Genomic DNA, 19,763 nt, shown 5'->3' with positions numbered 1-19,763 from the left:
CGTGTTAAAAACAAGGAGAAAGAGTTTCTCTTAAAATTTTAAGTTCACTAAAAATAGAACAAAAGCAGAAACAATTGAGGTTTTTGTGGTTGTTGCTGTTTGTGTCTTTATTTTTAAAGATTCTACTTTGTACCATATACACATGGTAAATTATTCATTATCATATCTGCTCCTTTTTTTCATTTGAAGTAATCATATTCCATGGAAAATATTTAAATTCCCAGGCATTGTTAGTTTTAGAGCTCATAAAATGTTCAATGCTTCAGTGAGTTGCAAATTGAAAACAGAAATAAATTCTTGGAGAAAAACTTGACAGTATTCTACACACTTTGCTCTTGATTGATGTCATGTGGTGATTCCAATAAATGACTTTTTTCAAACAAACTATAACTGATTTAAGTAAATGGGGGTGCAATGGTTCTTTCTTATAGATCTCATCTGCTGAAATGCTATACACAGAACTTCAATCATCTTACCCTATGATTTTTCAAAGGTATATAAGAATGAATAATAATATTATTATTCATTATTATTTATTCTAAAAATAAAAATAATTATAATATTCATTATTCTAAAAATAAATTTTTGTTTATTATTAATAAAATAACATTATAAGGATACATTTATTACAATCATGAAAATATTTAGAATGTACCATTTTCTAGGTAGTAAACTAGTGCTTCACATATTTTTGTTCATTTAATCTTTATTTTTATAAGTCAACAACTATAGACATTATTTTATATTATTTATACTTTATAAAATATAATAAAGACATTTTAAAATATATATCAAATATATATTATAAAGTATTGCATTATAAAATACCATATTTTATAAAGTAGATGACATCGATATAGTCATTATATAGATGAGTAAACTGAGGCATATTGTTTCTGTAAAAACCTCAAGAGCGTACGTAAAATAAATGCTGCAGACAATGAGCCAAAACATCATACTAAGGATTTTGCTTCCAGAAGCTGCACTCTTAACTACTAGGCTCTAATGCCTCTTTTTATATAAATGATATTATATTGTTCTCTTTTGATCTGGCTTCTATTAATTAGCATATTTATTGAGATTAATCTATTTTATAGTATGGATGAAAGTTTCATTTCTTTTATTGCTTGTAGTATTTCAAAATATGGATATATCAAAGCTTGCTTATTCATTTATCTGTTAATGAATATTTGATTGTTACATGCTCTTCACTATTAGCCCCTCTCTCCCATAAAAAAGTGCTGTGAATGTTTTGGTACAAGTTTTTTATGTACATATACTTTCATTTCCCTACAAATTGATTGGCAGTCATATGATAGGTGCATACGTCAAAATATTTTAAAAACTGACAAGCCTTTTTCCAGAGTCATTGTACTAATTTCCATTACCATTAGCAGTGCATGTATGTTGGTTGTCCTCTATAGTTTTGCCAACACTTGGCATGGCCAGCCTTTTTAACTTTAGCCATTCTTTTTTCGTTCTTTCTTTCTTTCTTTTTTTTTTTTTTTTTGAGACGAAGTTTCACTCTTGTTGCCCAGGCTGGAGTGCAATGGCACAATCTCGGCTCACTGCAATCTACACCTCCCGGGTTCAAACAGTTCTCCTGCCTCAGCCTCCCAAGTAGCTGGGATATAGACGCGCATCACCATGCCCAGCTAATTTTTGTATTTTTAGTAGAGATGGGGTTTCACCATGTTGGTCAGGCTGGTCTGGATCTCTTGACCTCAGGTGATCCACCCACCTTGACCTCCCAGAGTGCTGTAATTACAGGTGTGAGCCACTGCGCCTGGCCTCTTTTTTTCTTTTTTGAGATGGGTTCTTGCTCTGTCACGCAGGCTGGAGTGCATCGGCACAACCATAGTTCACTGCAGGCTCCACCTCCTGGGCTCAAGTGATTCTCCCACCTCAGCTTCCGAGTAGCTGGTACTACAGGCATGTGCCACCATGCCTAGCTAAATAGAGACACCATGCCATGTCTTTTTCTTTTTTGTAGAGACAGGATCTCACTATGTTGCCCAGGCTGCTCTCTAACTCCTGGGGTCAAGAAACCCTGCTGCCTTGACCTTCCAAAGTGCTGGGATTACAGGCTTGAGCAACTGTACCCAACCCATTTTTGACAGACACAGATTAATTCCCTAATGACTAATGATATTGAGGATCTTTCCATGTGTTTACTTTCTATCTACATATGTTCTTTAGAGAAGAAGTATTCATTTAAGTCATTTGCCTACTTTTATTAGAGTTGCTAGATTTATTATCAAGTTTTGAGAGTTCTTATATTTTCTGGACACAACTTTTTTGCCAGACATATATTTTGCCAATATTGTTCTCAGTAGTGTCTTATATTTCTATTTGTTTTACAGTGTTTCCTGAGGAACATATGTTTTACATTTTGATGAACTCAAGTTGTCAATTTCTACTTTGATGAAACATGGTGTTTGTGTCATGTCTAAGTAGTATTGAGGTCAAAGACTTTTCTATATTTTCTCCTATACGTAATTTTTCTTCCTTTTTTTCACTTTGTTTTTACATTTTACATTTAGGCATATGATCTGTACTAAATTAATTTTTTTATCATGAGTTACATGTTAAAGTTCTACTTTTTGCATGTGAGTATCTAATTGTTCCAGCAGAATTTGTTGAAGGGCTATCTTTTATTTACTGAATTACCTTTGTATCTTTGGAGAACACCAATTTACCAAAATTCTGTACATATATTTCTGAATTTTCTATTATCTTTCAATGACATTTCTGTCTATCTTTATGCCAATATCACACTATTTTCATTACTGTAGCCTTATAAGCTTTGGTATTAGATTATGCTAATCCTTCAAAAATATTCTTATTTTTAAGAATTATTTTGGCTATTTTAGACTCTTTGCATTTCTACTGAAGTTTTAAAATTAGTGTGTAAATTCCTATAAAACAATGCCTAATAATATTTTAACTGGGATTGTATTGAATCTATATTTAGGGATAATCACATTTTACCATGTGAATTTTCTAACCCATATTCATATTACATCTTTCCATTTATTTAAGTCTTCTTTAACTTTCTGCAGTGCTTTGAGTTTTAGTGTACCAGACTCTCACATCATTTGATAGATTAATTCCTAATTCTTCTACATTTTTCATGATATTATTAATAGCACTTTTAATTTTTTATTGTTCATTGCTGGTATATGGAAATATTAGTTTAATATGTTGCTTTTTTATTTTTTATGTTGCTAACTCACTTATTATAGCCAGCAGTGTTTTTGTAGATTTCAGTGGACTTTCTACATAGACATGCCGTCTATAAATAAAACCAATCTACATTTTCCTTTCCCGTCTGTAATTCTTTTGTTTATGTTTCTTGTCTATTTTACTTGGTAGAACGTCTAGTGGAATGTTAAAACAAAGTGCTAAGAGTTAGTGGACTCATCTTGTTCCTGAAATAGGGGGAAATAAACTGATTTTTCTTCATTAAGTATGATGCCAGCTATTGTTTTTACATAGATATGTTTTATTAGGATATTGTTGAATTTCTTCTAGACAGTAATAACTTAGATCTTGTTTTATTGATCCAATCTGCTTTTAAATTGGTATATTTAGACCATTTATATGTAATGTGGTTATGTGTGCGTATATATATTTATTTTTTTCTTTCTTTTTTTTTTTTTTTTTTTTGAGACAGAGTCTGGCTCTGTTGCCCAGGCTGGAGTGCAACGCAATGATCTTGGCTCACTGCAACCTCTGCCTCCTGGGTTCAAGCCATTCTCCTGCCTCAGCCTTCTGAGTAGCTGGCATTACAGGTGCCCGCCTCCATGCCTGGCTAATTTTTTGTGTTTTTAGTAGAGACAGGGTTTCACTATGTTGGCCGGGCTGGTCTCGAACTCCTGACCTCATGATCTGCCCACTTCAGTCTCCCAAAGTGCTGGGATTATAGGCGTGAGCCACCACACCTGGATATTTTTAGTTTTAAACCTATTATTTTGCTTTTGCTTTCTATCTTTCCTGAAGGAATTCAGAACCAGATACCCCCAAACATGCCACTTTGGCATATTGATTTTTTTGAGTTAAAGACACTTGAAAAATAGCAGATGCAAGAAAAGCACTCTGATTTTCCTTTAAAGCACTCTGATTTTCCTTTTTCTTAAAAGTAGGAGGTAAAATTTCTACATGAAAGTTGCCCTCTTTATAAAAGAAGGAAAGTAACAGTCTCATCACCCAGGATGAGAAGTTGAGGCAAGGGAACCACTTCAGTCTATTTGTGGCAGAAAGGTTAGCTGGCTCCTGGGAAATGTCAGGGGATAAGTCAAAGCTGGCCAGCGGCAAGGCCCAGTGACATCCTGTCATCTTATGACTCCGTTTTCTTAATCAGTCGAGGAGAAAAACAAGCAATGAAGGATTGTCCATGGCAACCACCAGCAGGGCAGTGTTCTCTCCCTACCTGAGCTTTTTTTAAGAGGAGGGGTCTGGCCAGAGGCTGCTGACCCTGGCCCCAGAGGGCAGGGGTCGAGTGTCCTGGAGTGTGACTCCCAGGCACCCGGGCTTGGGCTGGGCCCCTGGAGCAGGTGCAGCTAATCTGGCCAATCTACTCCTTCACACTCATGGAGCAAATGGGGAAACAACCCAGAGAGGGGCAGCCCAGGAAGCAAATTTGTAGAGCCTGACCCTCTGAGAGATCTGTCAGAAGGATACTAGTCTTCTAAACCAGAAACTTATTCATATAATAATAATAATGTTTATAATAATAACATAATTAATTCCTTCACCATCCACCCACTTACTCACCCTCTTACCCATCTGTCCATTCAACTCATCCACCCCCACATCCAGCCAGCTTCCATCCTATCATACATTCATCCACCTACTCGTCCACTCCTTCTTCCTTCCTTTCATCACGAACCATCCTCTCACTCATTCGTTCATCCATCCACCCATCCATCCATCTACCCATTCATCCACCCATTCATTTATTTACTCACTCTCCCATCCACCCATCCATTCATCCTTTCTTTCTTTCATCATCCATCTATCCACCCATCCATCCATTCATCCATATATTTGTCCACCCATTCATTATTCACTTATCTATCCATCCTTCCACCCATCCATCCATTCCTCCACCTATTCTATTCACCCACCTATCCATTCATGCTTTCTTTCTTTCATCATCCATCCATCCATCCATCCATCCATCCATCCATCCATCCATCCATCCATCCATCCACCTATTCCATTCACCCACCTATCCATTCATTCACTCACTCATCCATCCATCCACCCATCCGTCCTCCCTTTCTTTCATCACCCACCCATCCATTCACTCACCCATCATCCATCCACCCAGCCAGCCAGCTTCCATGTCTACATCCAACTACTCACTCATCCATTCACCCACCAACCTAACTAAACTTGTTTCCTCCCATGTAACACAGTACTTATCCACCCATTCATCCGTCAACCTACCCAACCACCCCATAACACACTCACATCCTTCCCTTTACCCATCTGTACACATACTTATCTACCTCTCCTATACCCATATACCCATGACATCCACCCACCCATTCATGCATGATCCTCCTACACATTCACTCACTTACCCATTGACTGCTTCACCTACTTATCCACTACTCCCCATTCACCCATACACTCATAAAACTTCTATCCATCCATTCTATCCACCTACTCAAACAACCACCTATCAACCCATCTACCCATCAGACTGTGGTCCACCCCCCTATCCATCCACCCATCTATCCATCTACCCACTGACCCATCATCCATCCTCTATCCACCCATCTATCCATCCGTCCATCCAAACACCACACATCACTAGTATGACATTAGAAGCTTTGTCCACAGATTCCAACTCAGCTTTGAGATTTGGATCATCCAAATTTGCTTCCTGGCCTGCCCCTCTGGTCTGTTTCCCCATCTGCTCCACGAGTGTGAAGGAGTAGATCAGCTAGATTAGCTGCGCCTGCTTCAGGACTCCAGCCAAGTTTGGGTATCTGGGAGCCACACTCCAGGTCTCACCAGGAAGACTATGCCAATCATGGAGAAGTCTGATAAATGCAAAACTCATTTGAACCACTCGGGTGGGGTTTATAGATGTGCATGAAAGGAATAGGATCAAGTTCTATATGGGGTCGAGGGCTCAAAACCAAACTCTAAGATCTGGAGTCCCTGTAACAAAACATAAATAGGTTTCTGCAACTCCTGTCTGTGTGGTAGATGAAAATACCATCGGTACACTGACTAATAATGCTAATATTTTCTAACCTCCAATTACCTAGATAATGCTGCTCAAATCTCTTAGTTGTTTCCTCAGTGAAAAAAAAATGTTTAAACCCAAAGGAATATTTAGAATTAGGTACAGAAATGTTTTATGGTATCAACTTCCAGTATTCATAGTTTTGAGTGAAGGAATCTGGGCATGTTTGGTATTATAAGCATTTGTGATGTTTAAGAGATTTGGGGTTATTAGAAGGACAGTTCGGCCTTTTAATTAAAATTTGAAATATATACTTAATTACTTGATTTAGACTTATGACTATCAGTTGAAATCATAAAGTTTATATAAAATGTTGGAACATTTAAGAGAATCTAAGTTTCATCATATTAGGAAGTTATGTTTTTAAATTTAAAAGAACTACTTAATTTGGGAAAATTTGTCAGGCAAGATCTAATATATTAAGTTTGTTAATGTAATTAAGTTTTTGAAGGTGTTTTATTAAGTAGTAGGAACTACTGCTAATGAAATAACTTTTAGAAAGAGTTTTGAGATTTCTTAAACTTATAATGATAAGATTTGTAGATTCAGCTCAATAGTTTAAGGGAGAAAAACATGCGTTTCTGATTTTGTATCATCAGTACATACAAATTTTAATTTTTTTAAACCCAAAGTAATTTCTGAATAATCTATCATATGTGCAAAAAAAGCCTTTGAGGACATAAAATAAATATGACATTAGCACCATGCCGACTTATTCTCCCATCCATCCATCCAACCACTCACTTATTTACCCTTTACTCTCCCTTCTCTCTATCCTCCTATCCACCTGTCCTTTAACACTCCCACCTACCCACCCATTTATTCATCCATCCATCCATCCATCCATCCATCCATCCATCCATCCATCCATTTCCATCCTCCATCCATCCAACCATCCGTCCGTCCGTCCACCCATCCTTCCATCCATCCATCACTTACCCACCTTTCCATTCATCATTCATCCACCCATTTCCATCCTCCAATCCTCCATCCATCCATCTGTCCGTCCGACCATCCATCCATCCATCCTTCCATCCATCCATCACCGACCCACCCACCTATCCATTCATCATTCATCCACCCATTTCCATCCTCCAATCATCCATCCATCCATCCATCCATCCATCCATCCATCCATCCATCCATCCATCCATTTATCTACTTGTCCATTCACCCATTCACCTATCTACCTAGGAAATATTTATTAAAGGACCTAGTAGGCAGCAGACACTAGAAAAAAAGTACCTACACCTAAAGGGGAGCTGCTTCTGGACCCACAGACTTTTCTGACTTCTCAGTGTTGGGAGAGACTAGCCCTGTCCCTCTGCTCTGTGTTTTTCCTTGACTTTGCCATCTCGCCCCCTACAGTGATCTGGCGATCATGAGCACAGTGGTTAGCATGTGGGCTGTGGTACCAATGGCCTGGGTTGAAATCCCACCCCTACTATTTGCTCGCTGGATGACATTGGTCCATGGAGACAAAGGAGAACCGACCTCATAGGCTCCTGGTGAGGGCCACGGGTCAGTGCGTGTGGGTGTGTGTGGGAGCAGAGCCTGGACTGTGGCCTGCCCCTGCCAACACTGCCCGTGCTGAGCTACAGCCAGGCATCCTGCTAGATGCTGGCTCATCCCGACATGTGTGTGCATTGAGGCGGGGTAGCCTCTGGGGGTTCTGGACACAGACCAAAGTCCTACTGTGGCTGTGAAGAGAGCTAAGTGGGGCTGAATGTGTTGCTCTGAGAAATGAAGAGAAGGGGGTGGCTTTCCATTTTGAACAGCCTCTGCCCCACCAAAGGGAATCCAGTCTCTCTAGGGGCTTTCCTCTAAGCTCTCCCTGCACTGCCCTCAGGGCCTGACAGAGCCAGGTCTGGGCTGCAGGGACTGACCAGGAATAATGAGCTGGCCTTGGAAGGCACAGTAGACAGCCCATTCCCATAGCTCCTCCCAGGGAGCACAGGGTGCAGAGAGGCCTGGGGAGAGGCTGTTTGTGTCCCCACCATGGGTCCCTCAGGTACGGCCCCAGCCCTGGCTCCAGATGGGGCTCGAGAATCAGCCATCTTCCCTGCTTTCTGCGGGGCTGCCCTGGTCCTGCAGCCCCATGGCCCCTGTGGTCATGTTGAATGCTCTCAGCTCCAGGTTCACCTGAGACCCTCTGCCTGCCTGTCCCGAAGGCTGCTACCCTGTGGCGTGGGGAGCTCCTACTGTCCCCATCCACCACCATCTGCCAGGCCCATGGTCCCTCTGGTGCCAGGAGCCTGCTGGTCACTCTGCCTGTCCTCTGGGCAGCCTGGTGGGGATGGTCCCGTGGATCCTCAGAGCCTGCCCCTGCCCCACCCAGCTGCCTCCTCCAGGCTCTCACAGCGGGCAGGGCTGGTCCTGCATTATGTTCTAGAACAAGGCTGGGCACAGGCAGGGGGCAGGGTGCAGGCACCAGGCAAAGCCTGTTTCCTGCCGTGGGGCTTGGGTAGGTGCAGAGCCAGTGAGTCTGAGATTCTTCTGTAAAGGGAGGGGACCAATATGTCCTCAAAGGGGGCTGGGGGGGCGGAGCTGGAGTCTGAGTCAGTGGGGACAGGGGCACACTGAAGGTTGGTCAAAGCAGACTTTCTCCCATTTCTGTGACCGGGGCTGTGCCACGCTTTGGAGGAGAAGAGGTGCCTGCCTGGGCTCTTTCCTGGGCTCCCGTAAGAGGAGGTGTGATGGGGGGACTGGTCAGAGATGGTGGAGCCCTTCCGGAGCTGGGAGGTGTCTGCCAGACACAGCTGCAGGGCCTCTGTGGCCGTCACAGGTGCAGCCCCATGCATGACTCAGTCAAATTAGATGCCTTCAGGGGGGCCCTGGCCTCCGTGCTTCTGGTCTCCTGGCAGTCTGGTCCCAGAACTGGGCTCACCCCTGGTCCCTCTGCACTTCTGCACCTGCACTCTCTCTGCACAGGGCAAGACAGCCCCTCCCAGGCCACTGGGCAGAGCAGAGCATCCTTGTAAACAATATGATTTTATTGTCATGAAGTGAATGGCACACACGAATGGTAATGTGAGCCCCTGGAGCGACACGCTATTGCCACCACCCCAGAAGCTTTCTGGGTTCCTTCCCTCTCCCCTTGGGGACCACTCACCTGACTTTTGGGGTAATCATTTTCTGCCTTTTAGTTACAATTTTCCCACCTACGTAGGCACCCCTAAACAGAGTTTAGTTTTTGTCTGTTTTCGAATGCTACCTGATGGGATCACATCCTGGGAATGCTTCCATGACTCGCTTCTATTACTCAGACGACTCTTCTTTGCAGATGTGTGTAGCTGTTGCTGTTCATTTTCCTGGCTGTGTAGTATTCCATGGTATGCCTGCACCACTAAAGAAATGCTGCTGTGACCACTGTAAACATTGGAACCATCTTTTCCAAGCAGGTATTTACTGAAAATAGCCAGAGCTACTTTGTCAGCAGTTTGGACAGCTTCAACTTTACTAGATACCACTGAATGATTTTCTAAAGTGCATACCCAGCAGCAACCTATAAAAGGTACTGTTGCTCCACATCCTTGTCAACACTTGGTTTTGTCTGAATTTAACACTTTTAAACTTTTTTTCCTTATTAGAAATGGGGTCTTGCTATGTCACCCAGGTTGGCCTCGAACTCCTGGGCTCAAGCAATTCTCCCAGCTTCCTGAGATTTTACCATGTTGACGGTCTAGTGAATGTGAAGTAGCACTAGCTGTGGTTTTAGTTTGCTGTGGTTTTAATTTGCATTTCCTTGGGAGGGAATGAGGTTCTGCATCTTTGCTTATGTGTATTTGCCAACTGGATTTTCTTTTATGTGAAGCGCCTGTTCAAGTCTTTGGTCCATTACATAGTTTTTGTTTTTTGGTGACTAGTTACGAGAGTTCTTTATATATTTCCTAAGTGACTCTTTGCCAATTATCCATCCTGCAGACATCTTCTCCCAGTGTGTCTTATCTTTCCATTTCAGTGTGGTGTCTGATGAACAGAAGTAGTACATTTTAATGAATTCCAATTAATTCCTCTTTTGCTTTATGGCTTGTGTCCTTTGTGTCTTGCTTAAGGAATGTCTCTTTACTATGAAGTCAGATTTTCTCCTTTATGCCTTTCCAAAAGATCTGTGGGTTCATCTTTCATATTTAATCCACCTGGTATTGATTTTTGATTTATAATTATTTTTTCTCAGCATTAACCTTTGTGGACAGTACAGAGCAGGAGTGTAAGTAATATTTTTCCCTCTATGGATAATCAGTTCTCCAAACTGATTTTAAATGGGACTGTCTTGTCCCCATCGATCTGCCTCTCTCCTCCAGCAGCCAGGCCTGCTCTGTTTCCGTCTGGTATGCATTACCTGTGTGCCGACCTAATTGTCTGCTTTGCTAAGGCTTTAAAGGAAATCTTAGGGAACAGAAAGACCAACCTTCCCACTTTTTATTCTTCATTAAGAATATTTTGGCTATTCCTGGCTCTTTTTAAAAAGTTAAAAAAGATCTTTATCAGGCACCAGAATCAGAATAGGTTCTCAGTGGTGCCTGCTCCAATTCCATGTAAATTTTATAATCATCTTGTTAAAGTCTACAAACACACACACACACATACACACCCATGTGCACACACACGCACATACATGCACCCATGCACACACACATGCACATACATATGCACATGCACGCACACTCACACACATGCACACACCACTTGGGATTGTGATTGGCATTGTTGTGGCTCTACAAATCATTGGTATCTCTGTAATATTATTGAGTTTTCCAATCCATATACATGTTTATTTTTTGAAAACAAGTATGTTTTATTTCTCCATTTATTTAGATCTTCATTCATGACATGCAGTAAAATTTCTTATTTTTTCTCTGTGTATCTTGCACGTATTTTGTTAGGTTTATTCCTAGATACTTCTTGCCAGCTGTACTACTGTAATGGTCTCTGTGATGGTTAATTGTATGCCAACTTGGCTGGGACACAGTGCCCAAGTACTTGGTCAGGATGTTGCTGTGAGGCTGCTTTTCAGATAAGATACACACTGAAATCAGCTGACCTTCAGTTAGGCAGATGGCGCACCATAATGTGGGTGGGCCTCGTCCAATCAGGTGAAGACCTGACTAGAACACAGACCGACCTCCCCAAGGGAAGAGGGAATTCTGCCAGCAAGTGGCCTTTGGACTCAAACTCCAACTGCTCCCTGAGTCTCCAGACTGTCGGCCTGCCCTGCAGACTTTGGACCTGCTACACCTCCACAATTATGTGGGCCAATTCCTTAAAAAAATCAGTGGCTCACGCCTGTAATCCCAGCACTTTGGGAGGCCAAGGCAGGTAGATCACGAGGTCAGGAGTTTGAGACCAGCCTGACCAACATGGTGAAACCCCGTCTCTATTAAAAATACAAAAATTAGCTGGGTGTGGTGGCGGGCGCCTGTAATCCCAGCTACTTGGGAGGCTGAGGCAGGAGAATCGCTTGAAACTGGGAGGCAGAGGTTGCAGTGAGCCGAGATCGTACCACTGCACTCCAGCCTGGGTGAAAGAGTGAAACTCTGTCTTGAAAAAAAAAAATCAATAATCTCTCTGTGTACACAAACACGTGCACACACACACATGCACAATGCATACACACACAGGCACATGCATGCATGCACGTACACACACATCTTGTTGGTTCTGTTTCTCTGGAGAATCCTAACTAATACAGTATCCTTTTTTGTTTTTGTTTTTTTGAGACAGGGTCTCACTGTGTCACCCAGGCTGGAGTGCAGTGGCATGATCTTGGCTCACTGCCAAGCTCCGCCTCCTGGGTTCAAGTGATTCTTGTGCCTCAGCCTTCCGAGTAGCTAGGACTACAGGAGTGTGCCACCATGTCTGGTTAATTTTGTATTTTTAGTAGAGATGGGGTTTCACTTTGTTGGCCAGGCTGGTCTTGAACTTTTGACCTCAAGTGATTTGCCTGCCTTGGCCTTCCAAAGTGCTGGGATTACAGGTATGAGCCACCATGCCCAGCCCTAATACAGCATCATTTAAAAAGTTATAGTTTCTATTTTTTTGTTGTTGTTCATATGTGGCAATACAACAGATGTTTGCATTTTGGTTTGTATCTAGCAAACCTGCCAAACTCATTAACCCAAGTGCTTTATTTGCAGCTCCTTCTGAATTGTTCTTGACAGAATCAGACAGACCTGTGGTCAGTCACCCTCTTTTCAGACTTTACTCTGTATTTTCCTCTCTCTCCTTCCGGGTGTCAACATGGATGTGTGCCAGACCCTTTCTGCCGGCTTCCCCTCCTCCCATTTTCTCCTCCGCACTTTCTGTCTGACTTCCTGTGCTGCATGGAGAACGGCTTCCGCTTCCCCCAGGCTCATCCATCCTCTCCTCTGCTGTGTCTGCTCTGCAGTCAAATGCATTCATTGCCTTTGAATTTCAGTTATGTATTTTCATTCTAGGAGAGCTTCTCAGGGTGGGCATAGTTATTTTTCTAATCTTTTTGGTCCTTTAATTTCTCGTCCTCTGTGTGTGATAAGGCCATTATCTGATTATCTGAATTCCTTTTTACTTGAGTCGGAGTCTTGCTCTGTCACCCAGGCTGGAGTGCAATGGGGCGATCTCGGCTCACTGCAACCTCTGCCTCCCGGGTTCAAGCAATTCTCCTGCCCCAGCCTCCCAAGTAGCTGGGACTACAGGTGCATGCCACCATGCATGGCTGATTTTTGTATTTTTAGTAGACACTGGGTTTCACCATATTGGTCAGGCTTGTCTCGAATTCCTGATCTCAGGTGATCTGCCAGCCTCAGCCTCCCAAAGTGCTGGGGGTCCTGTGGTACAGAAGGGATCTGTGTTTACTTCTGCCGTTTTCCTGAAGGCCCTGTCAGTCCCTACTGAACTCTAACCCAAGCTCTTGGAATAAAGCTTCTTTGTCAGTTTATCAATACTTTAAAGAAATGTTCACAAATTACCCAGGATTTATTTTATTTGATTTTGTTGTGTGGGAGGCATGAGTAAAGGTCATGGCCTGCCATAGTGTAGGAAAATGGAAGCCATGGGCCTTGTTTAAAACAAGCTAAGAGGCGTCGAATGTAAGGAGTTTCCCGTTCCTTAGGTTGTGGGTGAACCTGTGCTCAGAACAGCCTAGATGGCTCTGCCAGGGTGGGAGCCACAGATGAGAGTCCCAGATGAGACTTCCAGCTTTCCTGCTGTGGTGTGTGCCCAGGTGCTTCTGATAGGACACTGCCAACAGCAACAACAAGGAACGCAGCTGCAGCAGCGGGGGCCCTGGGCAGGCGGCCTGCCCTCACTTAGGCCACCATGTGCCTGTCTAAGTGCATAGGAGCCTGGAGCTGCCATCACTGCTGCTTTATAACTGTGGGCACCGAGGTTAAACAGTTTGCCCCTGGTCCTGGGCTGGGATTTGGCTGGGCTGGGCCGGCTCAGCCCCTGCAGGGTTCTCACCTCTGCACCTACCCGAACCTTCCTCTCATTCTCAGCTTCTGGTGAAAATGGAGCTTCTGCCCGGAGGCCCCGGGCCTGGCAGTCCTTCCCTGAACACCCCTGTATGGAAACAAGAGGAAGAAAGGTCTCAGCAGTGGGCAGTAAAGATGTCACATCCACCTGGCCAGGCCACTGTGGTCTTTGGAGATGGCCGTGGACTCGCTCTCATGGAGCTGGGAGCTGCTGGGTGGGCCCCACCTCATGGCTGCATGTAGCAGAAGCAGGCAGAGAATTTGAGACGTGGCAGAGGGCTGAATCCAAGGAAGTTCCTCAGAAAGTGCAGGGCCCCTCGGAAACGAGGGGCCCTCAGAAACAAGGGGCCCTTGGGTCCTCCCGGCTGGGCAGAAAGCCTGGCCCAGCCCCCCATGCTCTTGGAGCAGGCAACTTCTGAGGCTTCCATACTCCACTCCCAGGCCTGGCACTCCTGTCCTTCCTGGAGGGCATAGTGTCAGGAGGGTGCCCAGGCATCACTGGCTGCCTGCCTGCTTCCTCACAAGAGGAGGAGGCCTGGGCCCAAGGTGGCCATGACCGGCCAGCCCTGGACTCCTATGTGCAGCACTTGCTCTGCCACCCTTCCCTGTCACAGGGGCAAAGAGGCACAGGCCAGGCCAGAAGCGTGGAGTGTGAGGGGGTCATGGCTTTAGAGCTGAGAGACACTGGGGTGGTGGATTAATGTCGGCAGGGCTGGAAACAGAACCAGAAAGCAGGCCCAGGAGTCACCTCATGTGGAACATGTAGATTTCCAGGTGCACCTGCACTCCCAGGTGAGACTTCCTGGCGCACCTGCACTCCCAGGTGAGACTTCCTGGCGCACCTGCACTTCCAGATGAGACTTCCTGGCCCACCTGCACTTCCAAATGAGACTTCCTGGTGCACATGTACTCCCAGGTGAGACTTCCAGGTGTACCTGCACTCCCAGATGCAGACTTCCTGGTGCACCTGTACTTCCAGATGAGACTTTCTGGTGCACCTGCACTTCCACATGAGACTTCCGGGTACACCTGCACTCCCAGATGCAGACTTCCTGGTGCGTCTGCACTTCCTGGTGCACCTGCACTTCCTGGTGCAGACTTCTTGGTTCGTCTGCACTTCCTGGTGAGAATCCCTTGGGCATCTGCACTTCCTGATGCATCTGCACTTCTAGGTAAGATGTTCTGCTGCATGTGCATTTACGGGTGAACTTCCTGATGCACCCATACTTCCTGGTGAGAATCCCTTGAGCACCTGCACTTCTAGGTGGAACTTCCTGGTGCACCTGCGCCTCCAGGCACAGACTCTCAAGTGAATTTCCAGGGAGAAGAGAACTAGGCTGCATTCCACAGGTGTCTGGCTTTTTTTGACCTTTGACCTTGAGTGCTGTCTTGGGAGGTAGGCTTTTCCAGGGTCAGTAAGGATTGAATAGGGTGGATAGACATGGCGGTGGCAGGTGCAGAGGAGGGACATGCAGACATTTGACATGGAGGGGGAGGACAAAGCCACCTGACCAAAGGTATCCCAGTCTCAACACGGCCAGGAAGCCTAGAATATGTGGAGGTGAACATATCCCCAGCAGCACTGTGGAGGGTCTCCTCTCCCCAACTCCAACTGCCCCACTGCCCCTGTTTGGAGGTGAGCACCTGGCTGAAGCTGCCCCCTCTCCTGGCCTGGCTCCAGCTCCTAAGCTGTCCTGTGGTTCTGCCTTCCCACTGGACTTGTCCCCAGGGAGGAGAGCCCTGGCTCAGTGACAGGAAGGTCTGGCTACCAGATGGCCCATCCCTCAGGTCACCTAATACAAGGCTTCTGTCTGTCTGTCACCTGGGTCTCTGGGGTGTGTGTTAGTGCAGTTCAGCGAACCTCTCTCCTTGAGGCAGATCCAGGGTGATTTGTGGTGGGGTTTCTCAGTGAGCCAGGCTAGGAGACCCTCACTGGGGAGGGCACCAAGCAGTGCCACCTGGGGTTGGGGCGTCAGCCAAGCCTCAGCCCCTAAGTCCATGGCATGACAGCTAGAGACATCCCCCATGTGTGAATGTGTTGTTTTGTTTTCTTAGTTATTTTAGAGAAAACGTTCCCGGAACATGCCACATGCAGAGGATGCTGGGTATCAGGCTACCTTTGCTGGACAGCTCCAGGTAACTGCATTTGCTCTGCCAATGTTGGCTTTTTAAAAATAGAAAACACATATAGACAAATCCATCACACACACACGCACAGACACACACACACACAGACAAATCCATCACACACACATGCACAGACACACACACACAGAGTCAATGACATAGCTCACAAGTAGAGCTCCTCGTCTGTTTGTATTTAATGCAATTACTGATACATGTAAGTTTGGAGCTGCTGTTTTCTTTTACATATACTGTTTGTTTGCAGATTCTGTGTATAACTTCTTTCCTTTCTTGCCGCCTTTTAGATGATTTTCCCCAGCTTACCTTGAGGATTTTCGAGCAAACAGACATGTTGAAAGAATAGACAAGGACCACTTGCATGCCCCTCAGTTAGATTCACCAACTGTCAATATTTTGCACTGTATGTATACACGTACATGTCTGTGTATACACATATACACATACAGTCACACATCGCCCGATGGCAGGGATGGTTCTGAGGAAGGCGCTGTTAGGCGATTTCATCGCCGTGCGAGCATCATAGTGTGAACTTACTCAAACCCAGATGGCACAGACTCATCGCCTCCCACACGCCTGGGCTGTATGGCAGGACCTCCTGCTCCCGGGCTACAAACCCAGGCAGGGTGGTACTGTACTGAACGCTGCAGGTGATTGTAACACAATGGTAAGTATTTGTGCATGTAAACATACCTAAACATAGAAACAGTGCAGTAAAAATACGGTATAAAAGATAAAATGCAGTACACCTGTACAAGGTCTGCTCTGTTCTAATCTTATGGGGCCACCATTGTATATGCCGTCTGTTCTTGACAGAAGTGCTGTTATGTGGCACATGACTGTACATGGAAATACACACACACACATCCACACATAAGCATATGCATACACACATATATACATGTATATACACGTGCATATAACATATGTAGATATCTGCCAATTGCTATCCAATGTGAGTTCCATAAATTTACACTGCTACCAGCAGCATTTGGGTATCTGAGGTGTCACACATCCTTGCCAGCACTGGATATTATTCCGGCTTGGAGATTTTGCCAGCCTGGTGGGTGTGAAGTGGATCTTGTTGTGGTTTTAATTTCGATTTCTCTAATTATGCAGAGGCTGAGTGCCAGGCTTCCTCTCTTGGGAAGAGCCTGCCGGCTTGCAGGCTGTCAGCGCTCACTGTGGGTGCGGGTGGCGTGCCTGCCTGCATGGCCCTTGCCTCTCTTAATCTACAGGGTCTCCACTCCTGAGTTCCTGGAAACAAGATACAGATTTCAGAATTGCACCTGAACATTGTTTACTGATTTACGGCTGGAAGTGAGGGCCCGAGGGATTCTTCTATGGAATTGTATGACTCAGCATCTTTTTGATTGCAAGCAGCAGCATCGCAGCCTAAGCAAATCTATTGGCTTCTTCAACAGACCAATCCGGTGGACGTGGTGGCTTCGGGTGAGGGATGCCCCAGGGGCTCTCCATGATGTCCCCAAGGTCCTTTAACCTCTGGGCACTGCTTCTGCAGGATTGGCTTTGCTTAGGGTTGGTTCCCCTTCATTCTTGAGCTGGTTGTGGGCAACTCCTGCCCCCTGTGGGGGGACTGGACTGCCTTAGATCACATGTGTGTCCCTGACTCTCTGTGGTCAGGGGATAGAATATTCAGATTGGGGTGGAGCCAGCTTCTCCTAAACCACGTGGATCTCCAAACGGAAGTCAGAACAGATGGGAAGGGGGAGCAGACGTTGAGCTCAATCAATAAACACCCACCTTGGGAGTTGCAGCCTGGAGGGCTTGGTGACTGCCACGCTGGCTGCTCAGAGCTCCTCGCTTACTTTTGGGCATATGCCTGTGAACCAGATGGTGGCACCTCCTGAAAATTGGGTCTGTGGATAATGGGAGGATTTTTTAAATTATGAAAATGTTCATTATGGAAGACTAAATGAAGAAGAGCATATGAAAACCTGTATCTCTCCCACTTAGGTTCAACAATTATTAGCATATTGCCATGTATGTTTCTCTCTTTCCTTCCTCTAAAGTTTTGCTGAGCATTTCACAATGAGTCCGAGGCACTGGGACACTTTGCTCCCAGTCCTTTCACTTGCATGTGTTAAAAACAAGGACATTTTCTACAGAACCACAATACCTTGATCACATGTAAGGAAATTAGGAATCAGTTCTCAAATACTATCTAATATCCTGTCCAGGTTAAAAGTGCCCAGTGCTCCCTACATCTCTCATAGCTGTGACTTTGCACCAAGACTTAACCAAGTTTCACGCACTGCCTCACCTGTCTCTAAAACTAGAAAAGTTCCTGTTCCTTCCAGATTGAAAGTATTAGGTTAAAAATATAGTCTCTCGACATTATTTTCTTGACTTTTCCTCTTGAAGGGCTATGTCTTGAAGAGCGCCCACAGCTTGAGTTCTTCTGTTTCTTCATGACAGGTTCAGCTTGTTCCTCTGTCCCCCTGTCTTTTCTGTATATTGAAATTTAGGTATAAATCCTTCATAAGGATTCACTTTATGCTCCATAAGTGAAGCTATGTTCTTTGTACTGCTACGCTTTATGCTGCTGTGCTTCAGGACCATGTGACAGGTTATTACATTTGCTTTTTTGTCTCATTTCCCATCTTTTCCTCCATCTTCTGATCATAATTGAGCATTTTATTATCCCATTATGTCTCCTATATTGACTTATTGATGCCTCTTTAAAAAACTTTTTAGAGGTATTCTTCTGGTTCACCAAATATATATACATATATATATATATATATACACATACATATATATATATATATATACATACATATATATATATATACATACATATATATATATACATACATACAATTTTTTTTTTGAGACGGAATCTCGCTCTGTAACTCAGGCTGGAGTGCAGTGGCATGATCTCAGTTCACTGCAAGCTCCACCTCCCAGGTTCATGCCATTCTCCTGCCTCAGCCTCCCAAGTAGCTGGGACTACAGGTGCCCCCCACCATTCCTGGCTAATTTTTTGTGTTTTTAGTAGAGACGAGGTTTCACCATGTTACCCAAGATGGTCTCGATCTCCCGACCTTGTGATCCACCTGCCTCAGCCTCCCAAAGTGCTGGGGTTATAGGCGTGAGTCACCATGCCCGGCCCACAATTTATATTTTTAAACAATCTGAGCACACCTTAAAATAATATTGTACTTCTTCAAGTGCAGTGTAAGGACCAGTATACATGGAATTCCTCCCTCCTCTTCCTGTGTCGTTTTTATTACACACTTCGCTTTGACATATGTCACAAACATACAATAAATTATTATAATCTTCCCTTTAAACAATGATGTTTTAGAGAAATTAAATTTAAAAATGATTTTCTTTTGTCTTCAGTCAATTTCCAGTATCTTCATTTCTTTTTCTAGATTCAAGTTTCTGTCTATATAATATTCCTTCCACTTGAAGAACTTTAATATTTTTTGTGTAGAGTGGGTTTTCTGGTAATGAATTCTTTCAGGTTTTTTTTTTTTGGAAGTCTTCATTTTTCATTCAGTTCTTAAAAAAAAAGAAATCTCTCCTTTGTCTTTTTGCTTTCATGGTTTCTGATGAGAAGTCTGTGGAAATTCTTATCTATGTTTCTCTGTAGATAATGTATCTTTTTCCCCATCCGGTTTCAAGAAGATTGTCTTTGTCCTTCATTTGTGGTGGTTTGAAGATATACCCAGGTGTGGATTTTCCTGGTGTTTACCCTTCTTGATGTTCTCTGGGCTTCCTGAATCTGTGATCTGGTGTCTGTCACTCATATTGGAGAATTTTTAGCCGTTAGGTCTTCAAATACTTCTTCCAGCCTCTTCTCTGTGTCTTCTCCTTCTGGAACTGCACTACATGTATGTTAGGCCATCCAATGTTGTTCCAGGCTCTTCCCACGT

This window comes from Gorilla gorilla, chromosome 14, assembly GCF_029281585.2.
Source record: "Gorilla gorilla gorilla isolate KB3781 chromosome 14, NHGRI_mGorGor1-v2.1_pri, whole genome shotgun sequence".
Lineage (NCBI taxonomy): Eukaryota > Metazoa > Chordata > Mammalia > Primates > Hominidae > Gorilla > Gorilla gorilla.
Note: the sequence above shows the minus strand (reverse complement) of the source record.